Source organism: Arvicanthis niloticus, chromosome 26 (genome assembly GCF_011762505.2).
Source record: "Arvicanthis niloticus isolate mArvNil1 chromosome 26, mArvNil1.pat.X, whole genome shotgun sequence".
Classification (NCBI taxonomy): Eukaryota; Metazoa; Chordata; class Mammalia; order Rodentia; family Muridae; genus Arvicanthis; species Arvicanthis niloticus.
In genome coordinates, this window is record NC_133434.1 from 11976799 (window position 1) to 11991082 (window position 14284).

The 14284-nt window shown below is 45.4% G+C and overlaps 1 long non-coding RNA gene across 1 annotated transcript in view; it reads right to left on the reverse strand.

Annotated features, from left to right (window-relative positions):
- Window positions 1-14284, reverse strand: part of LOC143438863 (uncharacterized) — a 57211-nt gene that overhangs the window by 32488 nt on the left and 10439 nt on the right. The window lies entirely within an intron of this gene.

Sequence of the window (14284 nt, forward strand, 5' to 3'; positions counted from 1 at the left end):
GGGTAGCCCCTTTCACAGCTGAGACCTCCGAGTCAAGAAGAGCCGTGCCTGAGCTCAGAGTCTAACCCGCGTAGTCCAGCCATTAGTCCTGGTCCTAGAAGCCACACTCAGGCCCTCTGCTGTGGAAGGCCGAGCATTTAAAGATAGAGGGGAGAGCAGGGTGAAGTGATGGAAAGCGATGGCGTAGAGCCTGGGCATCCACACACCTCAGTCCCCAGGAGCATCTCACAGGCCTGTGCCTAATACTCAGGGTCCCCCAAAAACAACGTACTAGGAACAGAATCCTTACTGAAACAGCGTTAAGAGCCAGGCGGTGGTGGCGCACGCCTTTAATCCCAGCACTTGGGAGGCAGAGGCAGGTGGATTTCTGAGTTCGAGGCCAGCCTGGTCTACAGAGTGAGCTCCAGGACAGCCAGGGCTACACAGAGAAACCCTGTCTCGAAAAACCAAAAAAAAAAAAAAAAAAAAAAAAAAAAAAAAAAAAAAAAAAAAAAAAAAAACAGCGTTAAGACCTTTAAAAAGGGAGGCAGAGGCAGGCAGATTTCTGAGTTCCAGGCTAGCCTGATCTACAGAGTGAGTTCCAGGACAGCCAGGGCTACACAGAGAAACCCTGTCTCGAAAAACCAAAAAAAAAAAAAAAATACCTTTAAAAAACTGCCTATACTACAAGGGCTCTGCCCTCATGAACAGATTAACGCTGCTCATAAAAAGGCCATAACTCTGAGTTTGATCTTGTATTCCTTCACATCAAGGCCTGTGAGGACTCCTGCCTTCCACCATGGGAAGAAGCTGAACGTAGATAGGCCCTTGCCAGAGGCAGGCTCCTCAACCTTGAACTTCTCAATTTCCAGCGCAGTTTTTAAAAGGCGGTGGGGGTTGTTTCGTTTTATTTGTCCAGTCTGTGTATTCTGTTGTGGCAGTGCAAAATAGACTACAACCCTCGTCTGTCATTGTCTGTCACTGTGATGAGCCTGAGGAGAGTGATGTAAAGAAGACTGGCTTTGGCTCACAGTCTCAGAGGTTTGGAACCAGTCAGCTGGTGCCATTGCTTTTACCTTGTAGAAGGCTTAGTGATGGAGGGAAGCTGCTCGCCTCGCAGAGATTATGAAGTAGAAGAAGACGCAGGAGGAATTTGGGGACAAAACATGGTGTTCCCTGTTGGGGGCCGACTTTTAGCAGAAAGCGGCTATCAGCTTTGCAGCCATCTTGAGCCATATACCCTGACATGAGACTTGGATTACAGTAGCCTACAACAGCTGAGCACACTCTGATAATCTTGGTTTAGATACCTTGAGATTAAAGGTGTGTGAGATTAAAGGTGTGTGAGATTAAAGGTGTGTAACTTAAGAGTGTGACTTAGAAGTGTAGAGATCAGATTTAGAAACAAGACCTAAGGGCATGGTTAAAGGTGTGACCAAAAGGCATGGCTTAGAAGTGAGACATATAAAAGGCAGAGGCAGACGGTAGAGAATCAGACACTTAGAGGAAGAGACACTGAAGAATAAACGGGATTGAAACACACTCTGTCTGGTCTCTATTCTTCGAGTCCGTCCTCACTCTCTCTCTTGCTGAACCCGGACCCACGGACCGAAGCGGCAGCTTGGACCGGGATACAGTGGCCGCCAAACGCGGGGCAGCCCGGGCCTCAACATTTTGCTCGGGTTGCGACATTTTTGGCTGCCCGAACGTGGGGTTAGTGCAGTTCTCAACAGTTCCCAGTTACCCTCTTCTTCCAGCCAGGCCCTGCAGTTCACTCAGTTCAGCTCAGAAGCTGTGGATGAACTCACAGTACCGCACGTGATCCAGTCACCTCTCACACGCGCCAAGTTAGGAGGCTACGCCTGCACACATGAGTCTTTTAGAAGGACGGATCAATTCAAACTCCAACACAGAGGGTTAGCTGCTATCTTGTTTATGATAAAAATCCCCGCGCAAAGCAACTACAAAGGACGAAAGGGTTATTGTGGCTCGAGGTCCAAAAGGACACAGTGCATTGTCATGGGGGAAGAAAGACATGATGATGAGCGGCCTCCAGCTGTGCCTATGGAAGCTTTTCCACAACTGGGCAGATCAGAAAGCACCGCGGGCACGAAACAGCCCCAGGACCAGAATGGAACCCTTGGAGCATGCTCAGAGCAACCAATTCCTCCAGCAAGGCTCCACCTCCTACAGTCCCACAACCAGCATCGCATCCGACCAAAGGTTCGAACACAGAAGCCTGTCGCACATTCAACCCCTTCTGCAAGCCTTATTATCAAGGCCCAGGGGAAACAGACAAGGAGGAGATTGACAAGAGATAACTGAGCGAGCCTTAGGATGCACCTTGTGGGGCCGAAGGGTCCCAGCTAAGAGGGGGTCACCGCTCTGGTCCACCGGCTAGAGAGGCTCGTGTGAAGCTTCCTTCACTACACTCTTCCCTTTCCTCCACCCGTGTCTCTCTTTCCCACTTGCATGCCTGCTTCCCCCCTCTTCAGAAAGATTTGCTTACTGTTTTTTTTTTTTAAACAATGTTTTTTTTTTGTTTTCTCCGTTGTAAAACGGTGTGCCTATTATAAGACATTTGGAAAGAGCTGAAATGCAGAGAAAAATTAAATGGCACATAGGTCACCTCAAGACTTACCAGTGACATTTTGGTGTTTATTTTAGACAGAAAGAAAAACATTAGCTTTTTCCTCAAATGGCATGGTGAGGCTAAGAAGTTAGGTCTGTCAGTAAAACGCTCGCCACGCAAGCATGAAGACCTGACAACCCTAGTGCAGGCACATGCTCACACATACACACACACACACACACACACACACACACACACACACACACACACGGTGACCTGTGGCTGTAAGCCCAGCACTGCAGAAGCAGAGGATGGCAGATCCGCTGGAGCTGGCTGGCCAGCTAGCCTAGCCTAATAGGTGAGCCTCAGGTTCCAATTAGAGACGCCATCTCAAAACAATAGGCCAGGCTAGGAATGCAACTCAGTAGAGGACTTGCTTAGGCCAGGCCTTGATTCCCAATAATGAATAAAGGTGGACTGATGTCGTATACCTGCAATCCCAGCAGTAGTGGGGCAAGAACATACGGATCACAAGTTTCTTTTTTTTTTTTTTTTTGGTTTTTCGAGACAGGGTTTCTCTGTGTAGCCCTGGCTGTCCTGGAGCTCACTCTGTAGACCAGGCTGGCCTTGAACTCAGAAATCCGCCTGCCTCTGCCTCCCAAGTGCTGGGATTAAAGGCGTGCTCCACCACCGCCCGGCGGATCACAAGTTTCAAGTCCTCCTTAGCTACGGTGTGAGTTCTAGGTCAGCCTGAGTTACAGGAGACAAAAAAAAAAAAAAAAAAAAAAAAAAAAAAAAGCAAATACCAGAGTGGTCCGTTGCTAAGGAGCTAGACTTGAGGTTGACCCCCGGCCACACACATGACATACATTACAGGTGCACACACCCCAATGTCATAACATACTTCCGTTTTCTATCTTGATTTTCTCTCTCGATACAGTATATATAAACCTTCCTCTATATACGTCAACAGTCTTCAAAGCGGTCCTTTCCTGAGCTGTGCGGCCATGCACCATGGCTCACCTGGCCTGCTCATTGCCAACGTCTATCTTGTTTGCAGCGTTTGTCTCTGTAACCGAGTCCTACAGAGGACATGTGTGCATGAGCCTCTGTGTGTTTTATCTCTTCCCAGAGCAGTGTTGTTGGTCCGAGAGGTTTGTACCTGGGTACGGTTTGGGGTCCACAGCTCCTTTCGAAAGCCCTAGTCTCAGCCACTGCCGTTTCTCATACTTCCTGTCCCTCATCATTCTTCCTGATTCTTCTGCTATTTCCCCTAAACCACTGTCACAGCAGCCTCAGTGACCCTCTGAAAGAGTAGTGGCCAACAGTGTATATAAATAAAATGTCGGCCATGCAATCATGAAGTTGGGAGTGGGGGTGGGAAAGGGGTGGTAGCAACCCTGCAGGGCTCCCCTGGCCCATGACCAATTAGGACCTGTGGAACATCTTCCGCTTGAAAGCCTACCCACCCTCCCACTCCTCCAGCTGCTGCCGACATGGTCTCCTCATCTTCCGTGTCCTCCCTGGCTTCTGCTCTGTTCGTCTACAGATCTCTTGCCCCAGGGCCTTTGCACATGCTCTTCTCCCACCCCCACCCCCCCCCACCCCCCCACCCCTGCTGTTGTTTGTTCTTTTGTTCTTCCTCATGCATGACTTGACTCAAGGCCAGGAACTAGAGAAAGCTCTCTCTGACCACCGTTTCCCACCCAAGCTCCCCGTTTTCTCTGTTTTAAAGCTCTTCACGTTTCATGAAGTTTAGCTGCTTCTTCGTTTCCTTCTTTTCAGCTTCTTCTTCTAAATGGTGTGTTCCTCGAGGGCCAGGGCTGACATGCTCCATAGTCTCCAGCGGTGCCTCACTCCACACTATGACCTTGTCTTCTGAAAAACATACATTTAGAAGCACCCTGTGCTCCACCATTCCCCCACACAACTCCGTCCTCATTTTAAAATGAATTTAATTTTTTTTAAAAAAGTAAATATTTCAAAAAGAAAGGGTTGCCCACTTCTGCATCCACGCAGGACTTCAGGGACTTGAACAGAATCCCCCACCCCCACCTCTCTCTCTCTCTCTCTCTCTCTCTCTCTCTCTCTCTCTCTCTCTCTCTCTCTCTCTCTCTCTTTCTCTTTCTCTCTCTCACACACACATACACACACGTACACACACACAGAGGAAGAAGGAAGGGGGAGGGGAGGAGAGGAAGGGAAGGGGGAAGGAGAACACAAGTTGGAACCAGCTGGTCTAGCCTCACTGCTGGAGAAAGCTCAGAAACGCAGTGTGTTTAATATATCCAGTTGAACAGGTAGGCGGGGTTATTGCACACAGCTGAAGGAGGAGGCGGGGTTATTGCACACTGCTCAAGGAAGAGGCGGGGTTATTGCACACTGCTCAAGGAGAAGGCGGAGTCATTACATACAGATAAACAAGGAGGTGGGGTTTGTGGTGTAGCGCTGGATCAAGGGGACAGGTTTAGCCGGTCTCCATAGATGTGGGAACGCAGTCTACAAACTTGGCCTATAAACATTCAATGGGGAGATGCAGTGCACTCACTGCCAACACTGATGGGCAGTCCTCTGAGGAAGGTTTTATCATGCCTCTGAACCTCACCCCAAGGGGAAGGCTTTGCAGTGCCTGCAGGGACTAGAGGCTCCGTGGGGTCCTTGACATGGCGGCATCCACATCAACAACACAATCCACTCAGGACGTTACTTCTTCAGGGCTTTCTCTGCTCCGCACAGTCCTCACTTCTATTTCCAGGGTAACAGAAGACAATGGGAGCTATCCTGTCAGCCATGCCAGCCCTGGTTGTTGATGACTTTTTTTTAAAAAAAGACTGCTTGACAATCTGTTGGCATTTTAAAAAAATTGTTTAAACTTAAATTTGCATTATTTTGATTACTGACAAGGGAAGTTATTGATTGATGGTCGATTGATTTGTATCTGTTTGTTCTTGCTTTGCCAAGGAACAAAGTCAAGATCTTCTGCATGCTGGACTAGCCACCTACCTCAGCCCAAGGGCGAGTTTCTTTGGTTTGTTCTGTCCTGTTTTGTTTTTTGAGACAGGATCTCATGAAGTAGCCCATGCTGGCCTGGAACACACTATCTAATCTAGGCTGGCCTCGGATTTATGGAGATCCACCTGACTCTGCCTCTCTGGTGCTGGGATGAAGGGCGTGCACCACTGCACATCAAGGACAGACGTTTTTTAATGCTTATTATTTTCTCTGAGCATCGACAATAACTAGACCTGTGTGCATGGCCATTGACGCTTGGTCTTTAGTTTATAACCACTGCCTCTTAGTCTTTAGCTGTTCCACCACAGAAGGTTCTTGGTTCCTCAGCTTCTGAACTCCTACAGTTGAGCATAATTTCCGAAGTTGAACTCCGTCCTTTCTGCCGCTGTCACCATCTGTTGGTCCCCTCTCTGAGCGCTATGTGCAGCCATAGAGAAGGCAAGAAAGTGCCTCAGCCCTTTGCAGCCAGTACCCCTCTCCTGCCCACTGCCCAGCATAAAGGCTCAATGCCCTCCTGTACCTCATCCTCCCCCAACACCCCAACCCCCATTGCACACACACACACACACACACACACACACACACCTGCCCTGCTCTCAACACACCCCGGTACTGAGCGCAGATTAAATGATTCAACTCAGGAAGGAAGGCTGCTGTGGGGAGATGCAATCATCCCTGACTGAAATCTCTTTTTCAGATATATAATGGTCTAATCAATATTAATAGAGAGGCTTATCTGTTTTCCTCATCTCCCATGTCCTTAAGAGTAGATAAAACGCTTGTAAAATGGAATCCTATTCAGCATATACTGATTGCTTCCAAAACGCATTTGCTCGAGATCTGTCATCAAGAGCGAGTCATTACTGGGCAGCCAGGCCCAGTACCACCGTTGACAAATTTGGGAAAGATTCTTTGATTATTTGGCCCAACATGTGATTTAAGGGATCCAGCTTCTCTTGCTTCTAAATCTGCTCTTGCCTCTCCCGTAGGGGCATCTTGGAAACTAGAAGTGTTTTAAACAAATGAATGCTTCGGGCAGGCTGGGGAATTGACTCCTCCTCCAAGGCAGAATGAGGGATTTCTGAGAAAGAAGCAGGTATTTTTGCCTTGGCAGTGAGGCAGCGAGCAAAGTACCGCTTAGCCATGGGGGAGGCAGGGCAGGAGGACCGGGAGGTATCAGGAAGTTGGTGGCCTGAGCGGCCAGTTGTGCCCTGGACAGGACACAGGTCTAGGTTTGGCAACTTGGGACCTGACTTGACTCTCCTCCTCTTGACTATTAACTAACTATGACAGCTTCATTAACCAGCATCTTAGAGCCTTTGACCTCAGTCCAAGAAGACTCTAGAGCCTTCCAGACCCTAAATGGTCTCACAGTCATCTGTGTCCTCATAGAGGTTCTGTGTTGGAATGCCTCTATTGAAAGATGTCACGGGCCAGCAAGTGTGGAGCCCTGAAGCCATCCTGGTAACAAACAACAATCAAAACTAACATGGAGACTAAAGGAAGTGCCAAAGCATGTCACGTGTTCTAACTGCTCATGTCACATGTTCTAACTACTTATGTCACATGTTCTAACTGCTCTCATCACGTGTTCTAACTGCTTATGTCATGTGTTCTAACTGCTTATGTCACGTGTTCTAACTGCTTATGTCACGTGTTCTAACTGCTCACTTCACATGTTCTAACTGCTCACATGGCGTGTTCTAACTGCTTATGTCATGTGTTCTAACTGCTTATGTCACATGTTCTAACTGCTTATGTCATGTGTTCTAACTGCTTATGTCACATGTTCTAACTGCTTATGTCACATGTTCTAACTGCTCACTTCACATGTTCTAACTGCTCACATCGCGTGTTCTAACTGCTTATGTCATGTGTTCTAACTGCTTATGTCACATGTTCTAACTGCTTATGTCACATGTTCTAACTGCTCACTTCACATGTTCTAACTGCTCACATCGCGTGTTCTAACTGCTTATGTCATGTGTTCTAACTGCTTATGTCACATGTTCTAACTGCTTATGTCACGTGTTCTAACTGCTTATGTCACATGTTCTAACTGCTTATGTCACATGTTCTAACTGCTTTTATGTCACGTGTTCTAACTGCTCACTTCACATGTTCTAACTGCTCACATCACATGTTCTAACTGCTTATGTCACGTGTTCTAACTGCTTATGTCACGTGTTCTAACTGCTCACGTCACATGACATAGATGACTCAAGTAATCCGGAATCCTTTAACTTTTTAAAATAATGGAGAGCTATCTGTGTGGCAACGCTGGGAAGGATGTACTGAGATAAACTGAAATGAAGAAAGCAAAGTGAGTCCCACACTATGGACAAATACATCATAGTTCCAGGATATTCGTGGCTGTTTAGGAAGATGAAAGGGCACATAGTTGGCTAGCGACGCATTGTTTTTGGGCTAGTCCCTTCAAGAGCACATACAAGGACCCAGAGAGGATTTCAGCATCGGCCAGAGTGCCTCTGACTCTCTTCTGGGGTTTGTTTCATTGGCTATTTGGTTGGTTTTGTTTTCACGGGCCAGCAAGTGTTTACATGGTCACTTGTACATAAGCAACTAGAGGCCAGAGATCAATATTTCAGCTGCTTTATACCTTCTTGTAAAAAATTGTTTTACAGCCGGACGTGGTGGCGCACATCTTTAATCCCAGCACTTGGGAGGCAGAGGCAGGCAGATTTCTGAGTTGGAGGCCAGCCTGGTCTACAGAGTGAGTTCCAGGACAGCCAGGGCTACACAGAGAAACCCTGTCTCAAAAAAACCAAAAAAAAAAAGAAAATTGTTTTAAATTTATTTATTTGTGAGTGTGTGTATGTGTGTATATGTATGTATGTATGTGTGTGTGTATATGTGTACATGTATGTACACACATGGAAATCAACAGACACCTATGTGAGTCCGTTCTTCCCAGGTCTCTCCCACCCCAGAGATCAAGCTCAAGTCAGCGTACTGAGAAAGCAACAACTGAGGCCTCTCACCAGCCTACCACATTATTTTTTGAGACAAAATCTTTCACTGAACCTGGAGCTCACAAGTTAGGCCAGAGCGACTGTCCAGCAAACAGTGAGAATGCTCCTGTGTCTGCTTCCCCAGCACTTAACCGACTGAGCCATGGTCTCACCCTTTTTTTGTTATTGTTTTAAGTTTATTTTGTGCACGCGCATGCGTGCATGAATGGATGTGTGAGTACGTGGATGGGTGTGTGCGTGTGTGTGTGTGTGTGTGTGTGTGTGTGTGCTTGTCCACACACAGATCCAGAAGAGTACATGGCTTGTTCTCGTCTACTGTTCTCCACCTTTTCCCCTTGTGACAGGATCTCTCACAGAACCTGGGGTGAGGCTGGTAGCCAGAAAGCCCCACTGGTCCTCGCCTCTGCCCTTTATAACATAGGAGTTACAGACACACAGAGCCATGCTGGCTTTTACTTGGGTTCTAGGATTTGAACCTAGGTTCTTCTGCTTGCACAGTGCCCTTACCCATTGGGACAGCCCCCTGTTTTTCCTTTTGTCTGTTTAAGACAAGGTCTCATTCTATAGCTCAGGCTGGCCTGGAGCTCACTATGTAGACTAGGCTGCCCTCAAACAAGTTAGAAATCCTTCTGTCTCAGCCTCCCCAGTGCTGAGATTATAGACATAAGCCATAAAAAAGCATTTGGATCTTATAAAGGGAGAGGAATTCATACATTTCCTGTATGACTAAAATTGTTGGGTGGATTGAATTTCTATATGGACAAAAGGTTCATCTTGACCCCTGTCTTGGTTCCCCCATTACATAGGCTGCCGCAGAGTAAGTGAAGTAAACAACAGAGGTTCATTTGACCTAATGGTTGTGAGGTCAAGAGTCTAAGATCGCACTATCCAGCAGACACACAGAGCCATGCTCTGTGTCAGATGACAAGACAGAGTTATGTCATCCTACTGTGAAGGTAGACAGGCAAGAAAACGTTCCAAACAGAGTGGAGAGGGAGACAAACTCGCTTTTTTTTTTTAAACCAGAGATCCACTTCCAACACAACCAACCCACTCCTCCCATGATTAATTCATCATCTTAAGGTCCCACCTAGTTTTCCTTTCTGTTTTTTGTTTGTTTGTTAATTTGTTTGTTTGTTGTTTTTTGTTTTGCATGTATGTGTGTGTTTAGTTGGGGTTTTTTTTGTTTTGTTTTGTTTTGTTTTTTGTAAGACAGGGTTTCTCTGTGTAGCTCTGGCTGTCCTGGAACTCACTCTGTAGATCAGGCTGGCCTCACAGAGATCACCTGCCTCTGCCTCCTGAGTGCTGGAATTTGTATGCTGCCACCACCTCTTAATGCTTGTGTCTTAGAAACCATGTTCCCAAATGAGGGACTCATTCAATCCAAACCTACCCCGTCTCACAACACAGACTATGAAATCTCAAATGGTTCATAGAGACTCCGGCCAAAGGTCTAATACTAAAGTTTTTAGAAAAAAAAACATAAAGAAGTATTTTTCAAGAGGATGAGGTAGGCAAAACTGCTTAGAACTTCTCACAAAACGTCATAAAGGGAAATATATCAAAAAAAAGGAAAACTATAAAGTAAAATTCTTCCAAGTTAGATTATGCTAAAATTGAGGCATATTCAGAGCTAAGTATGGTGGTTCACACTTGGGATCCCAGCCTCAGGGACATGGAGGCAAGAAGATCATGAGTTCTCGGCCAGTCAGGGATACAATAGAGAGACCCTGTCTCAAAAATTCATAGAGAGAAAGGTAACAGATATATGGATAGATAGATTCTAAATAGATAAATGTATACATAGATCATAGATAGGTAGATAGATAGATAGATAGATAGATAGATAGATAGATAGATAGGATAGACGGATGGATGGACAGACAGGTGTTTGGGTGGGTGAGTGAGTAGGTAGGTGGGTTAGTGGGTGGATGGATGGATGGGTAGATAGGTAGTAGATGAGAGAGATCATAGATAGATGATAGATAATAGATGAGAGATTAATGATATATAGTTCAATCATAGAGAGACAGACACAAGAGATAGATAGATAGATAGATAGATAGATAGATAGATAGATAGATAGATAGACAGACAGACAGATAGATAGATAGACAGATAGACAGACAGACAGATAGATAGATAGATAGACAGATAGACAGATAGATAGATAGATAGATAGATAGATAGATAGATAGATAGATAGATATGACAGACAGATGGATGGATGGATGGATGGATGGATGGATGGATGGATGGATGGATAGATGGATAGATGGATGGATGGATAGATGGATAGATAGATAGATAGATAGATGACAGAACAGATTAAACTACTTCAAAGGGAGGGTTTCTGCTCATGCATATTGCTGACAGGCTACGAGCAACAGTGGAGGGGTTACTGAGAATATCCAGTCTTCTGAAAACAGAGTCAAACAGGAAAAACCAACAGGAGCTAAGTTCGAAGATACTTCAGTGAGAAGCAAAATATTTGCATGGTCTCAGCCTGCAAAACCCTAGAGATTGTTTACTTCAAGAAGAGAAAAATATCCCTATTCAAAAGATTGGACAACACCCTAGCCAGGTGACCAAACTCAGCATCACTTGCAAGGGTCCTGGACTAGTTGTGTCCCAAGAAGGACACAAGCCTGTTTACATGTGATTCCAGAGGACAATACAGGGTTTCCTCTAGTCATAATAAAATATCAGATGAATAATGAGGACTATTCTATTTAGGAGGGAAGAAGGGGAGGAACTGTATGCTTCAAAATGTCAATGTCATAAGTGACAAAAACCAGCTACGGGAATGCTCTCAATTATGAGAGACTAAAGAGACATGTCAACTGAATACAATGCCTGATCCTAGACACTGGCAGGAGAAAATGTCATAGTCACATTATTAGATCAAGTGAGGAAATCAGCACACAGATAGTAGATTAGATTGGGGTAGTGTTGGATGCTAAGCTGACTCCGATAACTCTAGTGTGCTTATGGAGACCGGATCCTAAGAACAGATACTTGGGCACTCACCTGTTTGAGAGTAAGGACCATCAGGCATATAATTTACTCTGAAGTGGTTCAGAAAAGCTGTGTGTGTGTGTGTGTGTGTGTGTGTGTGTGTGTGTGTTTCTGTGTCTGTGTCTGCATTTTATGTGTGTCTGTATGTCTGTGTGTAGAGGGTTCACATGTGTAGAGACCACGTGTAAACAAAAGGTGTAGCCCATGGCAAAAGCTCTTATATTAACTCTATTCTCTTATCTTTTCTAAAATGTGAAACTATTTTAATATACTGCTAAGACAAAGGAAATACGATAAAGCTATAAGCCACAAAACGGAAGAGGATATTTTAAAAACAGTTGCCTGACACGGAACTCAAACCTAGACTATAAAATAAAAGAATTCCCATGAGCAAACAAGGAAAAGATAAATGATATGTTAGAAAGGATGAGCAAAGGACATGAAGGAATAAATACTTCACAGACAGCGATGTATGAATGACGGATTAACACATGGTGCCCAACTGATCCATCATCAGAGAGACGAAAATTAAATCCATAATGTAACGTTGCCACACACCCATCACCACAGCCAACATTACAAAGACGGGCAATGCCATGTGTTGGCAGGTACACAGAACAACTGGGACTTTTGACGTGTTTGGCAGAAATATAATGAGTACAGTCCTCCTAGACGAATGCTTGGCGGTGCATTTGCTATCTATTACCATGTAACGGATTACCACAAACACAGTGACTTCAAACAGTCGCTGTAGACCAGGAATCCAACCAAGCTAAGCATGGAGTCCTTGGTTTGAGGCTATCCACTGCAAAGCTGTCCAGGATATGGGGTGGGGGTGGGGGCTGTGATCTTACCTGAATTTGTACATTTACTCCCCTGGTTGTTGAAAGTAGTGCATTCCCCATGAGATCTTTACTGTGGGGGTCCTTCTACGGAACCGTCCTGAGTATCTTAGAGGGCTTTCTGAGGCAGATGCAGTGTACAGGCAGAAGCTGTCATCTTCCCATAGCTCTCCCAGAGGCAATTCTCTTTACTCCTTTTCTCTGTTTTTAAAGGTGAGAAGGTAAGCCTAGCAAATGCTCACGGTGGGGAAAAGTGACCAAGAGGCAGATCACTAGAAGCCACCATAGAAGCCTCTCTTCAGGCAGTATTCCTAGAGCTGACACGGACAGACCCTGGGACCCCAGCATCCTATTCTACAGCACGCACATCCGTGCACCACATTGTACACAAAGCTTTGCAGGCACCATTCCTAATGGCCTGACTGGAAGCAGTCCAAATACCCATCAACAGAAGAATGGAAAAAAATAAGTTATGTATAATCATACAAAGAAGTACTACATATCAGAGAGAAGGAGCTACAAGCATGCAATACAAATAAAGCTCAGAGAGACCATAGAGGGAAATTTCGTCAAACACAAATGAGTACATACCGTACAACTTCATTATATAAAGTTCAACAAAAGGGAGAAGGTAATTTACGGAGTTCCGATTTATGAAGGTAGTTACCCTTCTGTGGGGAGTCGAGAGAGGCTGAGTGACGGCAGTGTCACTGCTGAGGACAGGGTGCCCGTTCCAGATCGATGGCGGGCTCTTCGGCAGACTAGCTTTGTGAGGATTCAGGTTTGCATGTCCATGAGTCTGTATTTTAGGGATGTATCTTGCAATGAAAAGTTTTCATTGAAGAGGGATTTCTGCAGATCTGGTAACATGTAACCTCTCTCAAAATCTCTCAATGGGCTGTCGAGATGGCTCAGTGGGTAAAGACATCTGCCACCAAGCCTGAGTTCTAAGCCCCATCCTTAGTATCCACATGGTGGAAGGAGAGGACCAACTCCAGAAAATTATCCTCTCTGTCTGTCTCTGTCTCTCTGTCTCTCTCTCCATTTACACACACACACACTAAAAATTAAGTAAATAAATTAAAATGTAATCAAAAAAATTTTAATTTCTAATCACTGAAGGTGAGTGAGGTGGTCAGGACCCAGAATCTACAGTGGTTCTCAACCTTCCTAATGCTTCAACCCGTATAATACAGTTCTTCATACTGTGGTAACCCCCAACTGTGATGTTATTTACACTGCTATTTCATTGCTATAGTTTTGTTACCATTATGAATCGTAAAGTAAATATCTGACACGAAGGATATCTGATAGGTGGCATCTGGGGTTCAAGACCCATAAGTTGAGAACCGTTGCTAGAACAAGCTCCTGGGTTTGTGCCCTAGGTTCTGGGTCACACCTGAGTAACACTAATCACATGCTTCGACTTGAAAACAACATACTACATGCCTTGCCAGCATGAAAAGCCGAGGCAACCCAAGGACAGCCATCTATTCAGACTGTCTCCCATCCCACAGAAGACTCAAAGATGTATATATAACATGCTTCCAACACCGCCCCCCCCCCCATAGGCACCTTCTTCAGGTCTTTATAGAAAATCTTCAGGAGTCTAATTCCTGCCAAAATGCAAATTCCATAGACAAGGATCCAATCTGCCTAACTCACTACGAACATATCTAAGAGAGTGTCTAGCTCATGATAGAAAAAGAAATCAGTTGACACACTGGAATAAACAGACAATTGAACAATAGAGTAACACACATGCACACATGCACGTGCACACATATGCACAGTCACGCACACACACACACACACACACACACACACACACACACACACACTGCAAGCCCATGGCAAGTGATCAGAGA